The sequence below is a fragment of the Saccopteryx bilineata genome, chromosome 1 (genome assembly GCF_036850765.1).
Source record: "Saccopteryx bilineata isolate mSacBil1 chromosome 1, mSacBil1_pri_phased_curated, whole genome shotgun sequence".
NCBI lineage: Eukaryota > Metazoa > Chordata > Mammalia > Chiroptera > Emballonuridae > Saccopteryx > Saccopteryx bilineata.
The window spans coordinates 388,989,181-389,003,513 of record NC_089490.1 but is presented as its reverse complement, the minus strand read 5'-3'; the positions used below and the strand labels follow the sequence as shown (position 1 = coordinate 389,003,513).

At 37.2% G+C, this 14,333-nt stretch overlaps 1 protein-coding gene across 13 annotated transcripts in view; it reads left to right on the top strand.

Annotated features, from left to right (window-relative positions):
* PHF21A (PHD finger protein 21A) overlaps positions 1-14,333 on the top strand; it is a 177,476-nt gene that overhangs the window by 21,182 nt on the left and 141,961 nt on the right. For 7 of the 13 annotated variants that reach the window (XM_066251380.1, XM_066251378.1, XM_066251379.1 and 4 more), the window contains one exon: positions 7,588-7,628. The gene's annotated coding sequence lies outside the window, so the exon portion shown is untranslated. Of the gene's footprint in view, positions 1-7,587; positions 7,629-9,363; positions 9,491-14,333 lie in introns of all 13 variants that reach the window. The other 6 variants (XM_066251368.1, XM_066251369.1, XM_066251373.1 and 3 more) reach the window with 2 other exon arrangements.

The window sequence follows — 14,333 nt, the reverse complement described above, 5'->3', positions numbered from 1 at the left end:
TCTGCTGAGAAGTGAGGCAGTATGGAATACAATAAGGTGCTATAATTTTTATTTAGTTAGTTTTGGTCATCCTTGGCAGCTTGTGATCATTAATTATCCTTTTGGAAGTGCTGTGTGATTATTCCTGGCTATCAGTGCAGCGGGAGTTTTCTCCTGTGTTCTAAAAGCAAGGATTGTAGTGTACTTAGGGCTCCATCAGGGGAGGAGTTTCTGTTTTGGGGGTGTGTGTTTCTCTTTGGGCAAGCTGCTGGCTACAATGGGTTTACTGCGCTCTCATTTTAAAAATTTGGGTGTTTTAATCCTGTTGTGTAAGATATTGTATTTCCAGCAGTTTATTAGTTTCTTCTGTGGATGTTAGTGCTATTTTATAAAATTTCCTTAATGTGTTCATTGTTCTTTCAGTTTAACTTTTTCATGTACTTTTTAAATCAGGTGTTTACCGGTGAGTTTCCTTAGTGACTTTTATTTGAATTATCTTTGTGCTTTAGAGACATAGGAATTTGGGTCTGTTATCCCATTTCTGAGAGAACTACTCCCAGTGGTTTTAGTTAGCACAGTGGAAAGGGTTTTCACCGAGGCAGAGCAGGGCACTGATCCTCCTCCTTGGCGCTTACAGTTTACACCCAGAACTCTCATTAGTGTTAATAGGAGGCACTTGCTCAAATCCCTGGACACCAAGATAGACCCAAACTCTTAGACTGCCTTACAGATACTCGTACTGTTTTGTTATTGTTGATAACAAGAATTTTGGTCCTGAGGTTAACTTATTATTAAGGTAAGAGTTTGAGTTGTCTTGGGATCTGGGGTGATTTACTAAGTCTGATCTGTAATTAAATTTAGGTTATGATGATTAGACTCAGAAGACATTTATAGTTTTGTGAGCTATGGCTGTTTGTGAATAAGGATTCTTTGTACTTGATAGCATGATGAAAGCAAGAGTTCTTCTTTCTGTTATTTTTCTCCTAATACTTCTCAACTACAAAATAAATGATTTTACAAGTTTGTATATGTATTGTAAGAGGACTTAGTAATTTTTTTTTTTTTTAATTTATAAACCTTCCCACAGTTATTCTCTGGCTTCTCAAGTCTTTTGTCAGCTAATGTTGCTCACATTTTTCAAGCGTGTGGAAGCTAATAATGTACACATCTTAGAGCCTGGACCAGGGGTCCCCAAACTACGGCCCGTGGGCCACATGCGGCCCCCTGAGGCCATTTATCCAGCCCCCACCGCACTTCCAGAAGGGGCACCTCTTTCATTGGTGGTCAATGAGAGGAGCATAGTTCCCATTGAAATACTGGTCAGTTTGTTGATTTAAATTTACTTGTTCTTTATTTTAAATGTTATATTTGTTCCCGTTTTGTTTTTTTACTTTAAAATAAGATATGTACAGTGTGCATAGGGATTTGTTCATAGTGTTTTTTTTTATAGTCCGGCCCTCCAATGGTCTGAGGGACAGTGAACTGGCCCCCTGTGTAAAAAGTTTGGGGACCCCTGGCCTGGACATTGCAATCACTGGTCAAGTATTAGATAATCACTGTTGACTACGCCTATCTGTGAATTGTGGATTTTTATTACTTTCATTTATTTATTCACAGTCTAATGGAAAGATTTCTAGATTGAGAGTAGTAAATCTGGGTTTTAGGCTGGGCCTTGCCTCTTACTATCTTTGTAGCTTTTGGATAGTGCCCTAGGCTTCTTGGGCCACTCTTCCCCTATAAAGTGAGGACGAGGATCTGGTACCCTGAGTTGTCCTTTCTAGCTTTAAGCTATTTGAGAGCCTTTTTTCCTAGGTACTGAAGGACATGGATGACTGTAAGGCTGTGTGTCCTCATTCTGGCTACCTATTAGAATCTTCTGGGGAACTTTTAAAAAAATTACAGATAACTGGGCTTCAAAGCAGACATAATAGAATTAAGAATCTTAAGGGTAGGACTTGTGAATCTTTTTTTTTTTTTTAATTTTAGATTTATCCTGATCTGGGTGTGAGTACTTCCACAGGGCATTACTGGTATTTTTACTGGACTTGTGTGTGTGCATGTGTGTATTTATGTAGTCTAGGGAGCTAACATAAGTTACAGTGTAAGACAATATATGATAATATTAAGAAGAATTAGAAAGATGATAAATATTCCTAGAATTCAAAGAAAGGGAGAACTGGGAGGTGGGATAGTTGGGGACAGTTTCCATTAGTTAGTGAGTCTTTATCTGGACCAGGATGACGGGGGGGGGGTGAGGTTGGATAGGGGAGAGAAGGTAAAAGGGTACTCTTGGTGTAAGAGAATCCTCAAAGTTTGGGGAGGGAAACAATTCTGATGACAGTTTTAGTCTTTATTTTAACATTCTAATCTTGCAACTGCTGTAGTCTTCCTAGACATTTTTAGGAAGTGAGCCATGAAGATATTTGATGGAAGGAAGTGTTCCAGGAGAGGGAAAAACAAGTAGAAGACCCCTGATAAGGGAACTTGTTGAGAGTTCTTGAAATATGGGAAAAAGGCCAGTGTGGGTGGAGCAGATTGAGCAATGGGGAGAGGGAAGGAGATGAGGTCTGAGAGTAGCAGAGGCCCCAACTGCTTCAAGACATGTGGGCCGTTGCAAAGGACTTCAGCATTTCTCCGAGCACGATGGAAAGGCACTAGAGGATTTTGATCCAGGGAGTAACCAGATCTGCTTTGGATTTTGAAAAGGTCATGCTCACTGCTGAGAGAATAGACTGTAGTGGGAAAAAGATGGAAGAGGGGAGGCCAATTAGGAGGCTGTTGTAATAATCTAGGTGAAAGATGATGTGTCTTGGACCAAGGAAGTGCTGGTGGTGTTTAAGGTCGATATATTTTGAAAGTAGAGGCAAGATGGTTAGCTATTGAATTGGTTAGGAAAAAGAGGAGTCAGTGATGAATTTAAGGTTTGGCTTAAAGGGATCAAGCTGTTTATTTACTGAGATGGGACAATTCTGAGTGAGAGGTTGGGGGATAGGTAGCCAAGAGTACAGTTATGACAAGTGTTGAGTGGGCAGTTGGGTATATGAATTTGGAATTTAAGGGAAAGGTCTGGGCTGGAGATAAAAATTTGGGAGTTACCAGTGTAGCGATCCTTTTATAGCCATGAGTGAGATTACCTAATGGGAAGAGTTCCAAGAACTGAGCCCTGGGGCTGTTCAACATTTTGAGGTTTTGAGAGATGAGAAGGAACCAGCAAAAGAAACCCAGAAGGGTGGCCAAAGAGATTAGGAGGAAGATCAACAGTGGGTGGTGTCCTGGGAGTCAAAAGAAGAAAGGGTTTCAAGAAGTCAGGAATTATCAGTGAGGTCAAATAATGCTGACTGAAACAGAAGCCAGGGCTGAGACTTAACCATTGGATTGAGCAGCTGGGAGGTCATTGGTGATTTTAACAAGAACTGGAGGAGGCAAATGTCCTATCTGAATGGGTTCAATAGAGAATGAAAGGAGAGGAACTAGGAGATGAAGAGTGAATCTGGTTAACACTCCCGGGAGTTTTGCTGTGAATGTGAGCATAGGCTAGCATAGGCGTGGGTCAGTAACTGGAGAAGGACATGGAGCAAAGGAAAGCTTTTTTTTTTTTTTTAAAGACAGAAGAAACGAAATGATCCAGTAATGAGGGGAAAATTGGTGCTTCTTGAGAGTAAGGGAGGAAGTGCTAGAGGGATGTCTGTGAGAGGCTAAGATAAAGAGGGACAGGGACAAGAGGAATGAGTATGATATTGAGTCAGAGACTAAATTGCATTAGGCAGGATTCTTTTTCTCCTGAGCACTTATTTGCATTTAAGTTTATTTCAATCTTATTATACTTTTTGTTTAGAAGTTGGGAAGGGTTGATAAAAAGCAGTAAAACTTACTGTATATAAAATTAGTATATCAGCTTGTGATAGTAGAAAAAGAGAAGAGAGTGAATCTTCTGTATAAGGTGACATTTTAAAGTGTATTTGAATGACAATTATCTGTGCTATTCTAGCCCCTTATCAAAATTTATGATTGAGCATACACTATAAACTTAATCATTTGAAATTTGTAGTGGGATGTAGTATTGAACATTTTATTTGTAGAATTTATTTGTATTTAATATATATATATACTTCATCTATGGAGGCTTTAGATATTATAAAAAAGGTAATTAAGTATGTATTAATCACCTTTGATTTATTGATATTTTAAATTTTACAACCAGATCAGAAATCCGAATGATTTATTTCTCGACCAGCTCTAAGTAAACCATCTATATGTGAGGCTCTGAAGAGGTGAACATTCTTCAGTTTGCAAAAAGTCATGTAAAGTTATGTTAGCATAATAGTATCTCTAAAGCAAAAATAATTTCATCCACCCCAACATATATATTTTGAATGTATTTTTCAAGAACAAACCTATATTTAAAAAATTTAAGCAAGTGTTAAAAGTTTGAACTACCTTAGCTAAAAGTGTGCACTGAAGATGAGAAACAAATTGAGTAGAATTTCAATCAGCTTAATATGAGAAAAATTAATCTTGCATTTCAGACTTTAAATAGGTTTTGTAATATAGATAGTGCAAAAAGTAAAAATTTATATATAAATCCTTTCTACTGCTAATTCATTCTTATTAAATTATAGAAATAAAATGTTTTCTTTTTTTAAAGTCAATTTCCAAATAGTCAATTAGTAATCAGTCTTTAGAAGAAACACTTTGGTGGTTCTGATTGTAGTGTTTAAGAATTACTCATCTAAAAATAATGTACTGTTTTTGGGGTATATGAAGTTCTTTGTGAACCTTATTAAAGCTGTGGGTCCTTTCCCCAGAATTTTGGTACACACAGAATCTAGCATGTGTATCATACATGGGGCGGGCAAACACCTTTGAGCCCATCCCAAGCGTAAAGGATCTTAGGTCTTAAAAATTGCTCTTGAAGCCCTGGCCGGTTGGCTCAGCGGTAGAGCGTCGGCCTAGCGTGCGGAGGACCCAGGTTCGATTGCCCATTTGCTTCTCCACCCCTCCGCCGCACTTTCCTCTCTGTCTCTCTCTTCCCCTCCCGCAGCCAAGGCTCCATTGGAGTAAAGATGGCCCGGGCGCTGGGGATGGCTCTGTGGCCTCTGCCTCAGGCGCTAGAGTGGCTCTGGTCGCCAATATGGCGATGCCCAGGATGGGCAGAGCATCGCCCCCTGGTGGGCAGAGCATCGCCCCATGGTGGGCGTGCCGGGTGGATCCCGGTCGGGCGCATGCGGGAGTCTGTCTGACTGTCTCTCCCTGTTTCCAGCTTCAGAAAAATGAAAAAAAAAAAAAAAAAATTGCTCTTGATAGCCTATATGATTTTTCTTTAAACATTATATGCAGACTTTTCCAAAATTACTTGGCAACTATTTATTGTAGTTTGTTTTTTTAGAAGAATAGCGCTGAAGCTGGTTAAGAGGAAATACGAGGTAGTGGAAAGGCCAGCTCAGTCAAAGGAATCTCAGGGTCTGTAAGCTTTTCTCCAGCCTCACTCACTACAACTAACTAGCTAGCTGTGTGACGCTCAGGGAAGTCGTTTAACCTCTCAGGCTTTGATTTCCTATGTGATTCTGCAGTCCCTGCAATTGGTTTCATGATATCGTGGTAAAATTCTTTATCAATTTGGAATTGACTCTGCCACTGCTTTTTGGAGAAATGCCCTGGGGATAAGGTGTTCGTCCATTGTGCCTTTTTACTGAATGTGACTTTTCAGAAGAGTTCATGTGACTATACTTTCTCAAATGCTGTATAAGTAAAAGTTAAAATCCCAGTCCTATCTGATCGCTTCGAATTTAAACGTTTTATATATCCCAGGTTAAACCATTGTTATTATATTGTATGTGTTGCAGTTACCATTTCTAATTCTGTGGCTTGTTTTTTCATTCTCTTTTTTTGATGAACAGAAGTTCTTAATTTTAATTTATTCCAAATTATCAGTCTTTTCCTTTTCATTATATTCTAAAATGGTAATATTTAACTTCTTAATCAACTGTTTTTGTCCAGAGTCATTCATTTGACAATTAATGCTGTGAGAAATTGATGCATAAGGAATTATCCCAGGCATGAAAAAGCTAACAAGAGAATAAACCTGCAACAGAATTAAGGGTCCACTCAGTGGATTCATTCATTTAACAAATACTTACTGAGCATTTGCTATGTGCATGGTACTGTTTTGAGTGCTACAGAGTCTTACAGGTATCCATAAGGTTAAGAATCTACTCTCAAAACTGAGAAAATACTGACATACAGCATTGTATTTGTTTTAGGTATTGCAACATAATTACTTGATATATGTGTGTATTGTGAAATGATTACCACAGTAAGTTTAGTTAATATCCATCACCACACATAGTTACAAATACTTTGTTTCCTTGTGAGAATCCACTTTTTAATAACCATATTATTCTACAGATTTTTGCATGATTTTTCTTTTGGTTGGGAGTCATTCTAATCTTGGTGATTTAAGTTGCTATTGATATATAGATTTGAGAACTTTAAAAAAGTACTGCTGCTGAAGCAAAGACAGGATAAAACAGCTAACTGAATTTCTTTTGGAAATGAATGTTAACTGCATGAATTGGGGCCCTTTTAAGTTATTTTACTATATGTTTGATATGACTATACATGATTAAATAAAAATTTATAATCTGGGTGACATGAAGATTTTTTGAAATATCCCTTAAGGAAATGAAAACACTATTGGAGTAACATCAGTCAACAAATGTACTATGTTTAAAGCATAAGGAAGATATTATAGATTTAGAGCATGGTATGTAGAGTCCAGATACTTTAATGCTAAAATATTAGGGGGAGACCTTATATGTTTTCTATTTTTTTTTAACTGAGGAAGAAGTTTGGGGCAGGGAAGAGTTTAAAATAAACAGTATAGCCTGACTAGACTTTTCTGGCCTTGATGTCAGCTTAATGGAGTTTACTAAATTTTTTGAAAACACAATTGATAAAAGCATCACTGAGCATTGAATTGGGATCCCAAAACCTTGATTTTTTTTTTTTTTTTGCTCTGTCACTGATTAAATATATGGCATAGGGAAAGTCATTTTTACATTACATGGTTTATAGTTTAAAATGGTGAGACTAAGAATGTAGATGAAAAATTGAATTAAAATTATGACGAGACATATAAAATATTGTGAATTTTAAAGCCTTCTATAATAAAACAAATGCATGTCAAAATTAATTGAAAAAATTCTTTTAAGTAGACTAATCTGAAGGCCAGTGATGTTAGGTCAATTTGTTAATATAAAGCAACAAACATTGCAGGTCATTTTGGGGGGATGAGAGTATATTGTGTGTTGTTTGGGTGAGGTGCATTTCACCTAGGTAAGAGAAGCCATCACCTACTTTTCCCTTGTCTTGAAAAATTTGTGGAAAAGTGAAAAACTGGCAAATGAGCAAATTAACTGTTCTTGAATTCTTTACTTGCTGTAAAAACTACCTATTTCTTCTTTTCTTTCTTTTGGGTTTTAGCGCTTTGGAGATTTTTGTGTGTTTTGTTTATTCTTAAAATCAGAAATCTTTCAGTCTTCAGCTTTTGATGACATGTCATAAATCTGTGTTTGTAGTCTAATTCCATTTCCCCTTCTTCTTTTGTAGGGAGCAAGAGAGCTGAAGGAGGGCCAGTTTCCCCAAAATTGGTAAGTACTTTTACCAGCAGGCATAGTGTGCCTGATGCTACTTGGATAATAATTCAAACGTTTAGTGAATTTTTGCAAAAAAGCTCTCTTCCTAGAAATGAGGCTTTGCTATTTGCACCAAGTGAAAGTGAATCTTTGTCTAATTTCACATAGCCATATCTCAAATGCATTTGTGTTTCTAATAATACTGCTAGGCTTGCATGTTCCTGTATTCGATAACCTGTTAAATGTAAAGGTCCCCTGTGCCAAAAATGTCCTTAATGCAGTGGTTACAGCTGAAAATTCAAAAGTCAGGAAATTCAAAAGTTAAGGTTTCCATTGTGTTTTGTATTACTTAATATGCTGTTAAATTTGATATGGCCTTTAGTATATGTGCAAAATGGCTAGGTTAATGTAACTGTGGGAACCTTGACTTTGAAATTTGGGACTCTTAAGCATGTATATTCTTAAATTTAATGTTGGATTGGCTTTATGTCTGATATTACATTTGCAGTGTGTGTGGTTTTGTATAATTCTTTCTTTTTTTTTTTTTTTTTTTCATTTTTCTGAAGCTGGAAACGGAGAGACAGTCAGACAGACTCCCGCATGCGCCCGACCGGGATCCACCCGGCACGCCCACCAGGGGCGAAGCTCTGCCCACCAGGGGGCGATGCTCTGCCCATCCTGGGCGTCGCCATGTTGCGACCAGAGCCACTCCAGTGCCTGAGGCAGAGGCCACAGAGCCATCCCCAGCGCCCGGGCCATCTTTGCTCCAATGGAGCCTTGGCTGCGGGAGGGGAAGAGAGAGACAGAGAGGAAAGCGCGGCGGAGGGGTGGAGAGGCAAATGGGCGCCTCTCCTGTGTGCCCTGGCCGGGAATCGAACCCTGGTCCTCCGCATGCTAGGCCGACGCTCTACCACTGAGCCAACCGGCCAGGGCCTGTTTTGTATAATTCTTAAAGAGGAAAAATAATAAGAGAGTAGCAGTGTGGGGCATATAGGCAAACATTTTTTCTCTGATATCCACTTTAATATCTACTTCAACAGCTTATAAATCATTATACATAATAATTTCTTTGAATGTCTAATTCAAGATCATAGATTGCACAGGGTAGTCTAGGGACTAAGAATCAAACAAATATTAACCTTATTTGGAGAGCTTGTTTTAAGATAAAAAATTAAATTCAAACAAGATAGCTGGAATAATGCGAAGCTATACTTCTGTTTTTGGTTTTTAAAAATTCTCTCTCTCAAATAGTAATGTGAAGGAGATATTTGGTTAAGGCCTCTTTTTGATAATTTAGGGTCCTTGAGGTGTTTTTCTTACCTTGTAGGAATTGGGCTTTGAACATGAAAGGGAGGCATTTGAACCAGTTAATCTTGCATTTGCTACCTTTTATTCTACTTGCCTTTCTCTCATGGAACCTTTTTAAATAAACAATCAAGACCTAATAGCCCTTTACTCGAAGATGAGCTAGACTCATTGAATCTTAGAGAAGAGACCTTAAGGGCCTGCTCTTCCAGCCTTTTACCCAGTGTGGCAATTTCTTTTCCTATAGCCCTAACAGGTTGTGATTTGGGTGCATATTGAATCCTACATTTTAAAAAAATGTAGCTTATTATTTTCTATAATGTATTCCAAGGAATGGAACTCTGGTTCCACAGAAATGAATAAATATGACTGAGTTTGGGTGGGGGTGGGAAAAATGTTCTGTGGTCAAATAATTTGGGAAATGCTGCACATTAAAGTTAAACAGGTTTCTTTACTGCAGGACCTCTCAGAACCTTTAATATGCTAATGTGCATTGTGAATCTCCAAGAGGGGGATATGATATGCAGCATTCTTGAATACATCTAAAGACAGGGAGCCCACTACCTCATAAGGTAACCCATTCCTTTTTTGTACAGCTCTAAACCTTAGCTCTTACTTAAATTGATCTGCAATCTATCTCCCGTAACTTCCAGTTCCATTAAGTACTTTCTGGTTATGCCAAGACCACCACACCCTCTGTATTAACTAACCTTTGTGTAGTAAATATGTATATGGTTCTGGCCAGGCTTGTCTGGACTATTTTTTTTATCTTTAAATAGTATTCTGGTAAATGTGGCAGCCAATTGTAAAATCTCAGCCTCTCTGTCACTGTGCTCTTTACACTACTCTTCAGTCTCCTTCATTTAGAATTTCTGTGAGTTGTAAGATTTTATTTACTGATTTTACAGAGAGAAGAGAGAGGCAAGTGGCCCCAAAGAAGTGCCACGTATGAAAATTAGAAAACAAACATTATATTTTTATGTCATTTTTATTGATTCATGTTAGTAAATGTTACTTTTCAATAAGTGTTGCTAAAAGAATTTTATTATTTTTAGCATGCATGATAATTGTTAGTACTATTAATTAGTTAAAAGTTAAAAGATATCATTTTATCTCCTAGCATGTTAGATACATAGTATTTTGCACAAATTGAAATCTGATATTTTAATATTAGGCAAGACTTTCTACTCTCTTACATTTAAAAAAATTAATTGTACCTGTCCAAAACACTATTCTGAGACTGTAGATCAAAAGTGGAGTCCTACACCAAGTAACTCTATGGTATAGAGAACATAGAGTTGACCTTTCTTAGGGGATTCAGTGTAGGGACAAAACGTATTATGGACGTACTATTAGTTAAAGATACTTGGTTGATGATTTCAGTTTTGATGTGCAAAGGTTTATAGCAGTTCAGGAACAGAGCAGTGTTTCTTCACAGTCAACTCAAGAGTTAGAGCATTACTGCATTATTACAATTATAATGAAAGATCTAGAGGTCATGCATCACCAAGCAGAACTATACCCAGAAAAAATAGTTAGAAACCCCTTTCTTAGAAAATATGAAAGCAGAAAAGCCTGAAATCTTCTCAGCAATAATATACTGTGCTGAGAAGTTTATAAAAAAGTTTGTGTGTGTGAATAAAAGCATTATATTAGAAATAGCATAGAACCTTACAGTTTACTACAAAGGGCTTATCATATGATATTTACCTCATAATGATATTTTTATGAAGTAGGTGATACTGTTCCCATTTTCCTGATGTATAAGCAAAGGTACAAAGGAATTTTAAAAACTCTGAGGCTGAGAGTGATTATACAGTGAATAAGTAGAAAGTGGAATCAGACTTTGGGGGAGAGGGCGAGGGGGCAGCAAATGTTCTTTCCAGACATCACAGCTGCCTTTCTTAGTGGGATTTGATTATTGTTTTTGGTTGGTGGAGTTTTTATTTTTTTATTTTTTTTGGTTTTTTGTTATTTGAAGGTGAAAGGCCATGAGGTGTCCTAGTGGTTTGATATCTATAGTTTTGAAGAGTACAAGCGTTGGTATTTTGTGCTAAGCATTTGTCCTTTCTGATGGTGGCATTTAGAGCGGTTGGGCGTGAAATGCATAGTACCTCAGTAACGTAGCTATTACTGTTTTGTGCATCTATTTATATTTACCAAATAACTGATTTGTTATTTATAATTAGAGTTGGTCAAAATATAACAAATGATACTTTTACAGATTTAGCAAATTATAACTTCTTTATGATGCTATAAACTGCCCCCAAGTGGTCTTCACATGATGGTTGCATGAGTTGTCTAAGCCCCCAAAATATTAGGATTCAACATGTGCTGACCTCATTTTTGTAAGCTGTAAATACATGTATATAATTTGTTTCTTCAGGCAGCAGCCAGTCTCTTAAAATTCCTCTCTAGAAAGAGACTTTTTTGCAGGAGGATATCAAATGAATCTTCTAATCCTCCATAAGTTTTTATATAACAGCACTACTTTTTTAACCCTTCTTTTAAATGACTGATTTTTGAAATAACATGAGCCATCTTGCCAAATAAAATGTGCGCCTTTGTGTGTCTGCAATAAGAAGACCACAGTCTGATGAAGGAAGTAAGAGCTGTCGGCTCCTCGTTAACCTGAGGCTTCTCCTCCCAGCGCTCTTTGACATTTAGAACCTCCAGGTTAAACCTTGGTTTTATTTTTTCTTTTCCTGAACATTTTATTTCCCAGTATAAAATTTTCTGATGCTCTACCTAGCAATTCTTGGTTAATTTTTTGTTACTTAAAAGAAAGGACAGCCTGATCAGACAGTGGCGCAGTGGATAGAGTGTCGGACTGGGACACGGAGGACCCAGGTTTGAAACCCGAGGTCGCTGGCTTGAGCGCGGGCTCATCCAGCTTGAGGGTGGGGTCACTGGCTTGCGTATGGGATCATAGACATGACTCCATGGTCACTGGCTTGAGCCCAAAGGTCCCTGGCTTGAAGCCCAAAGTTGCTGGTTTGAGCCCCAGGTCGCTGGCTTAAGCAAGGGGTCACTTCACTCGCTCTGCTATAGCCCTCCCCCAGTCAAGGTACATATGAGAAAGCAATCAATGAATAACTTAAGAAGACTAAAAGAGCTGCAACAAAGAATTGATGCTTCTCATCTCTTTCCCTTCCTGTCTGTCTCTCCTAATCTGTCCCTCTTTCTGAATTTCTGATTCTCTGTCTCTGTCAAAATTAATAAATAAATAAAAATAATAAATAAATAAAAGTACATATTTTCTATGGAAATTTTTGAAAGATCGATCCTCTGAAAAGGAGAAAGTAACTAACCCTTAGTGCTGCCTCCCAGAGATAACCAGTGGCAACTAGGAAAGTGCACCTGACCCAAACCCTTGACAACTGAAGGTATTATTATGTTTACAAATCTTTGTTGGTTTGACAGACAAACCTTACCTTCTTAAAATTTACATTTCTGTGACTATTGAAGGTGGGTGTTTTCCATGTTTGTCGGTCATGCTATTTCTTCAGTGAATTGCTTTTTCATAGTTTTAAAAAATTTGTGAGCACTCTAACTGTGCATTATGTGAACTCTTTGTTGTTTATATTAGAAATTCTTTGTGTTTTTTAACCTGTTTGTTTCCAGAGTTTATATGAGTTGAATGGAGCTATGAAGTTATGTGTTACTACCAGTCAAGTATGGCCTTTCTAGTGTTGAAAATACCCTATTAACTTCAAGATGATTCTTAATTTGACAAATACTGTAACAAATGACTTTTGGACACATTCTCTGAAAAATTAAAACTAATTCAAAGTACTGTTTTCAGGAAGAACTCTAGTATGTAATAAGTGAAGAATTTTAGTAGGAATATTATTTTAGTATTTAAAATTAAAGTGACTGTGTAGTTTTAACATGTGAGTTCATATATAATGTAAACTTACATGACAACAAAAACCTTGGTCTAACTAGGAACTTAATGACTCTCTCGTGTTTATTTATTATAGTTCCAAAGATTTTCTAAGGTTATAAGTAGCTGAAAAACCCAGGTTTGTTCATCAAAATGTCTTCTTTTTCAAATTAATGTCCCTTAAGCATACTAACATTATGGAATTTTTTGATAATATTGTTGTATAATAATCCTTTCCCAGCTTTCCACAAATGTGAGTTTGAAGGAATTTTATACTTTTGAAAGTTATTGTTTTTTAGGTTAGAGTATTTTGATACCACAAAACTGTATATAAGTCCTAGCGGAGAGATTAGCAGTAGTGATGTTCAAGCCTAGTGAAGTTAAGCAAATACAATGAAACTAATATTGACAAGTATGTATTCTGTAGTTAATCATTTTATTATAACTGTCAAGTCAGCTTTTAAAGAAGTTTTAAGAAAACTTTGGTTGACTCTAGACTTTGTCCAAAAGCAAAAAATTTTTAGCAAGAATAAAGATTATGAATGTCATTGAATTGGTCTAAGGAGTATGATTCTTTTAGCTTCCTGATTGTTCCCTTCCTCTGTTTGTAAGAGTGCTGAAAAGTTGCTCTAACTACAATTTTTATAGGTACGATGTTGTAAAGTTTAAATTTATTCAGGCAGAAGCTAACTTTGCTTTGGGAAGGTACCTAAAGTCATATCAAAGGCTACATTCAAGAAAAAAGAAAAAAATAGTGAAAGAGAAATTAGGCACTGAGTTCCTTTAAGTTGCAGTAGTGATGAGCGGAGCAGGGTAGAAAGGTCCACATTCACAAACCTAGACTTTTGACGTCTTCTCCATGTGCGTTTATACCCGTAGCCAGAGACGCACTGGCAGCCTTGAGAGGATGGTGTTTGTTCATTGTAAAGCTGGAAATGTCTGTCCCACCGCTAGCTGCTTCCTCTATTGTGCGCCATAAATTTATTTTTAATACCCCTTTCATAACTTTGTGGAAAACATTAGTTACATTGCCTTGTATTTGTGTTAAGTATTAATTTGTAACATGTAAACCTTTAACTTAAATCGGAGTTTTCCTGTTTTTTTAAAAAAGTTTTAAATGGAGTGAGAGTTCATCCAAATGAAAAAAGTACCCTAGCCTCCTGTAACCCCTGAGAGATCCTGAACTTTCCAGTTCTCTCTGTGTGATGTGTAAAAATGTATGACCCTGTTGTTACGTGTCTCTTTCTAAGGACAGTGTGTCCTGGACGGTGATAGTCTCCCTCTCTAGGTTCCCAACTCACCCAGGGCAGGAGTGGTCTCGTTCAGCTCTGCATCTTCAGGATGTAGGTAGCGTGGTGCTGAGCATGTAGTAGGTGCATAGATGTTTTCATGACCAGATTAAACTTTTTTTTTTCATTTCTTATTTGAAGTGTTCTATAAAGGAATACTCAGAGAAAACCCAGAAAACTATTCATTTTGGTAAGAAATCTGTTTGGGAAATTTCTTGCCCCATGTTAGAGAATCAAATA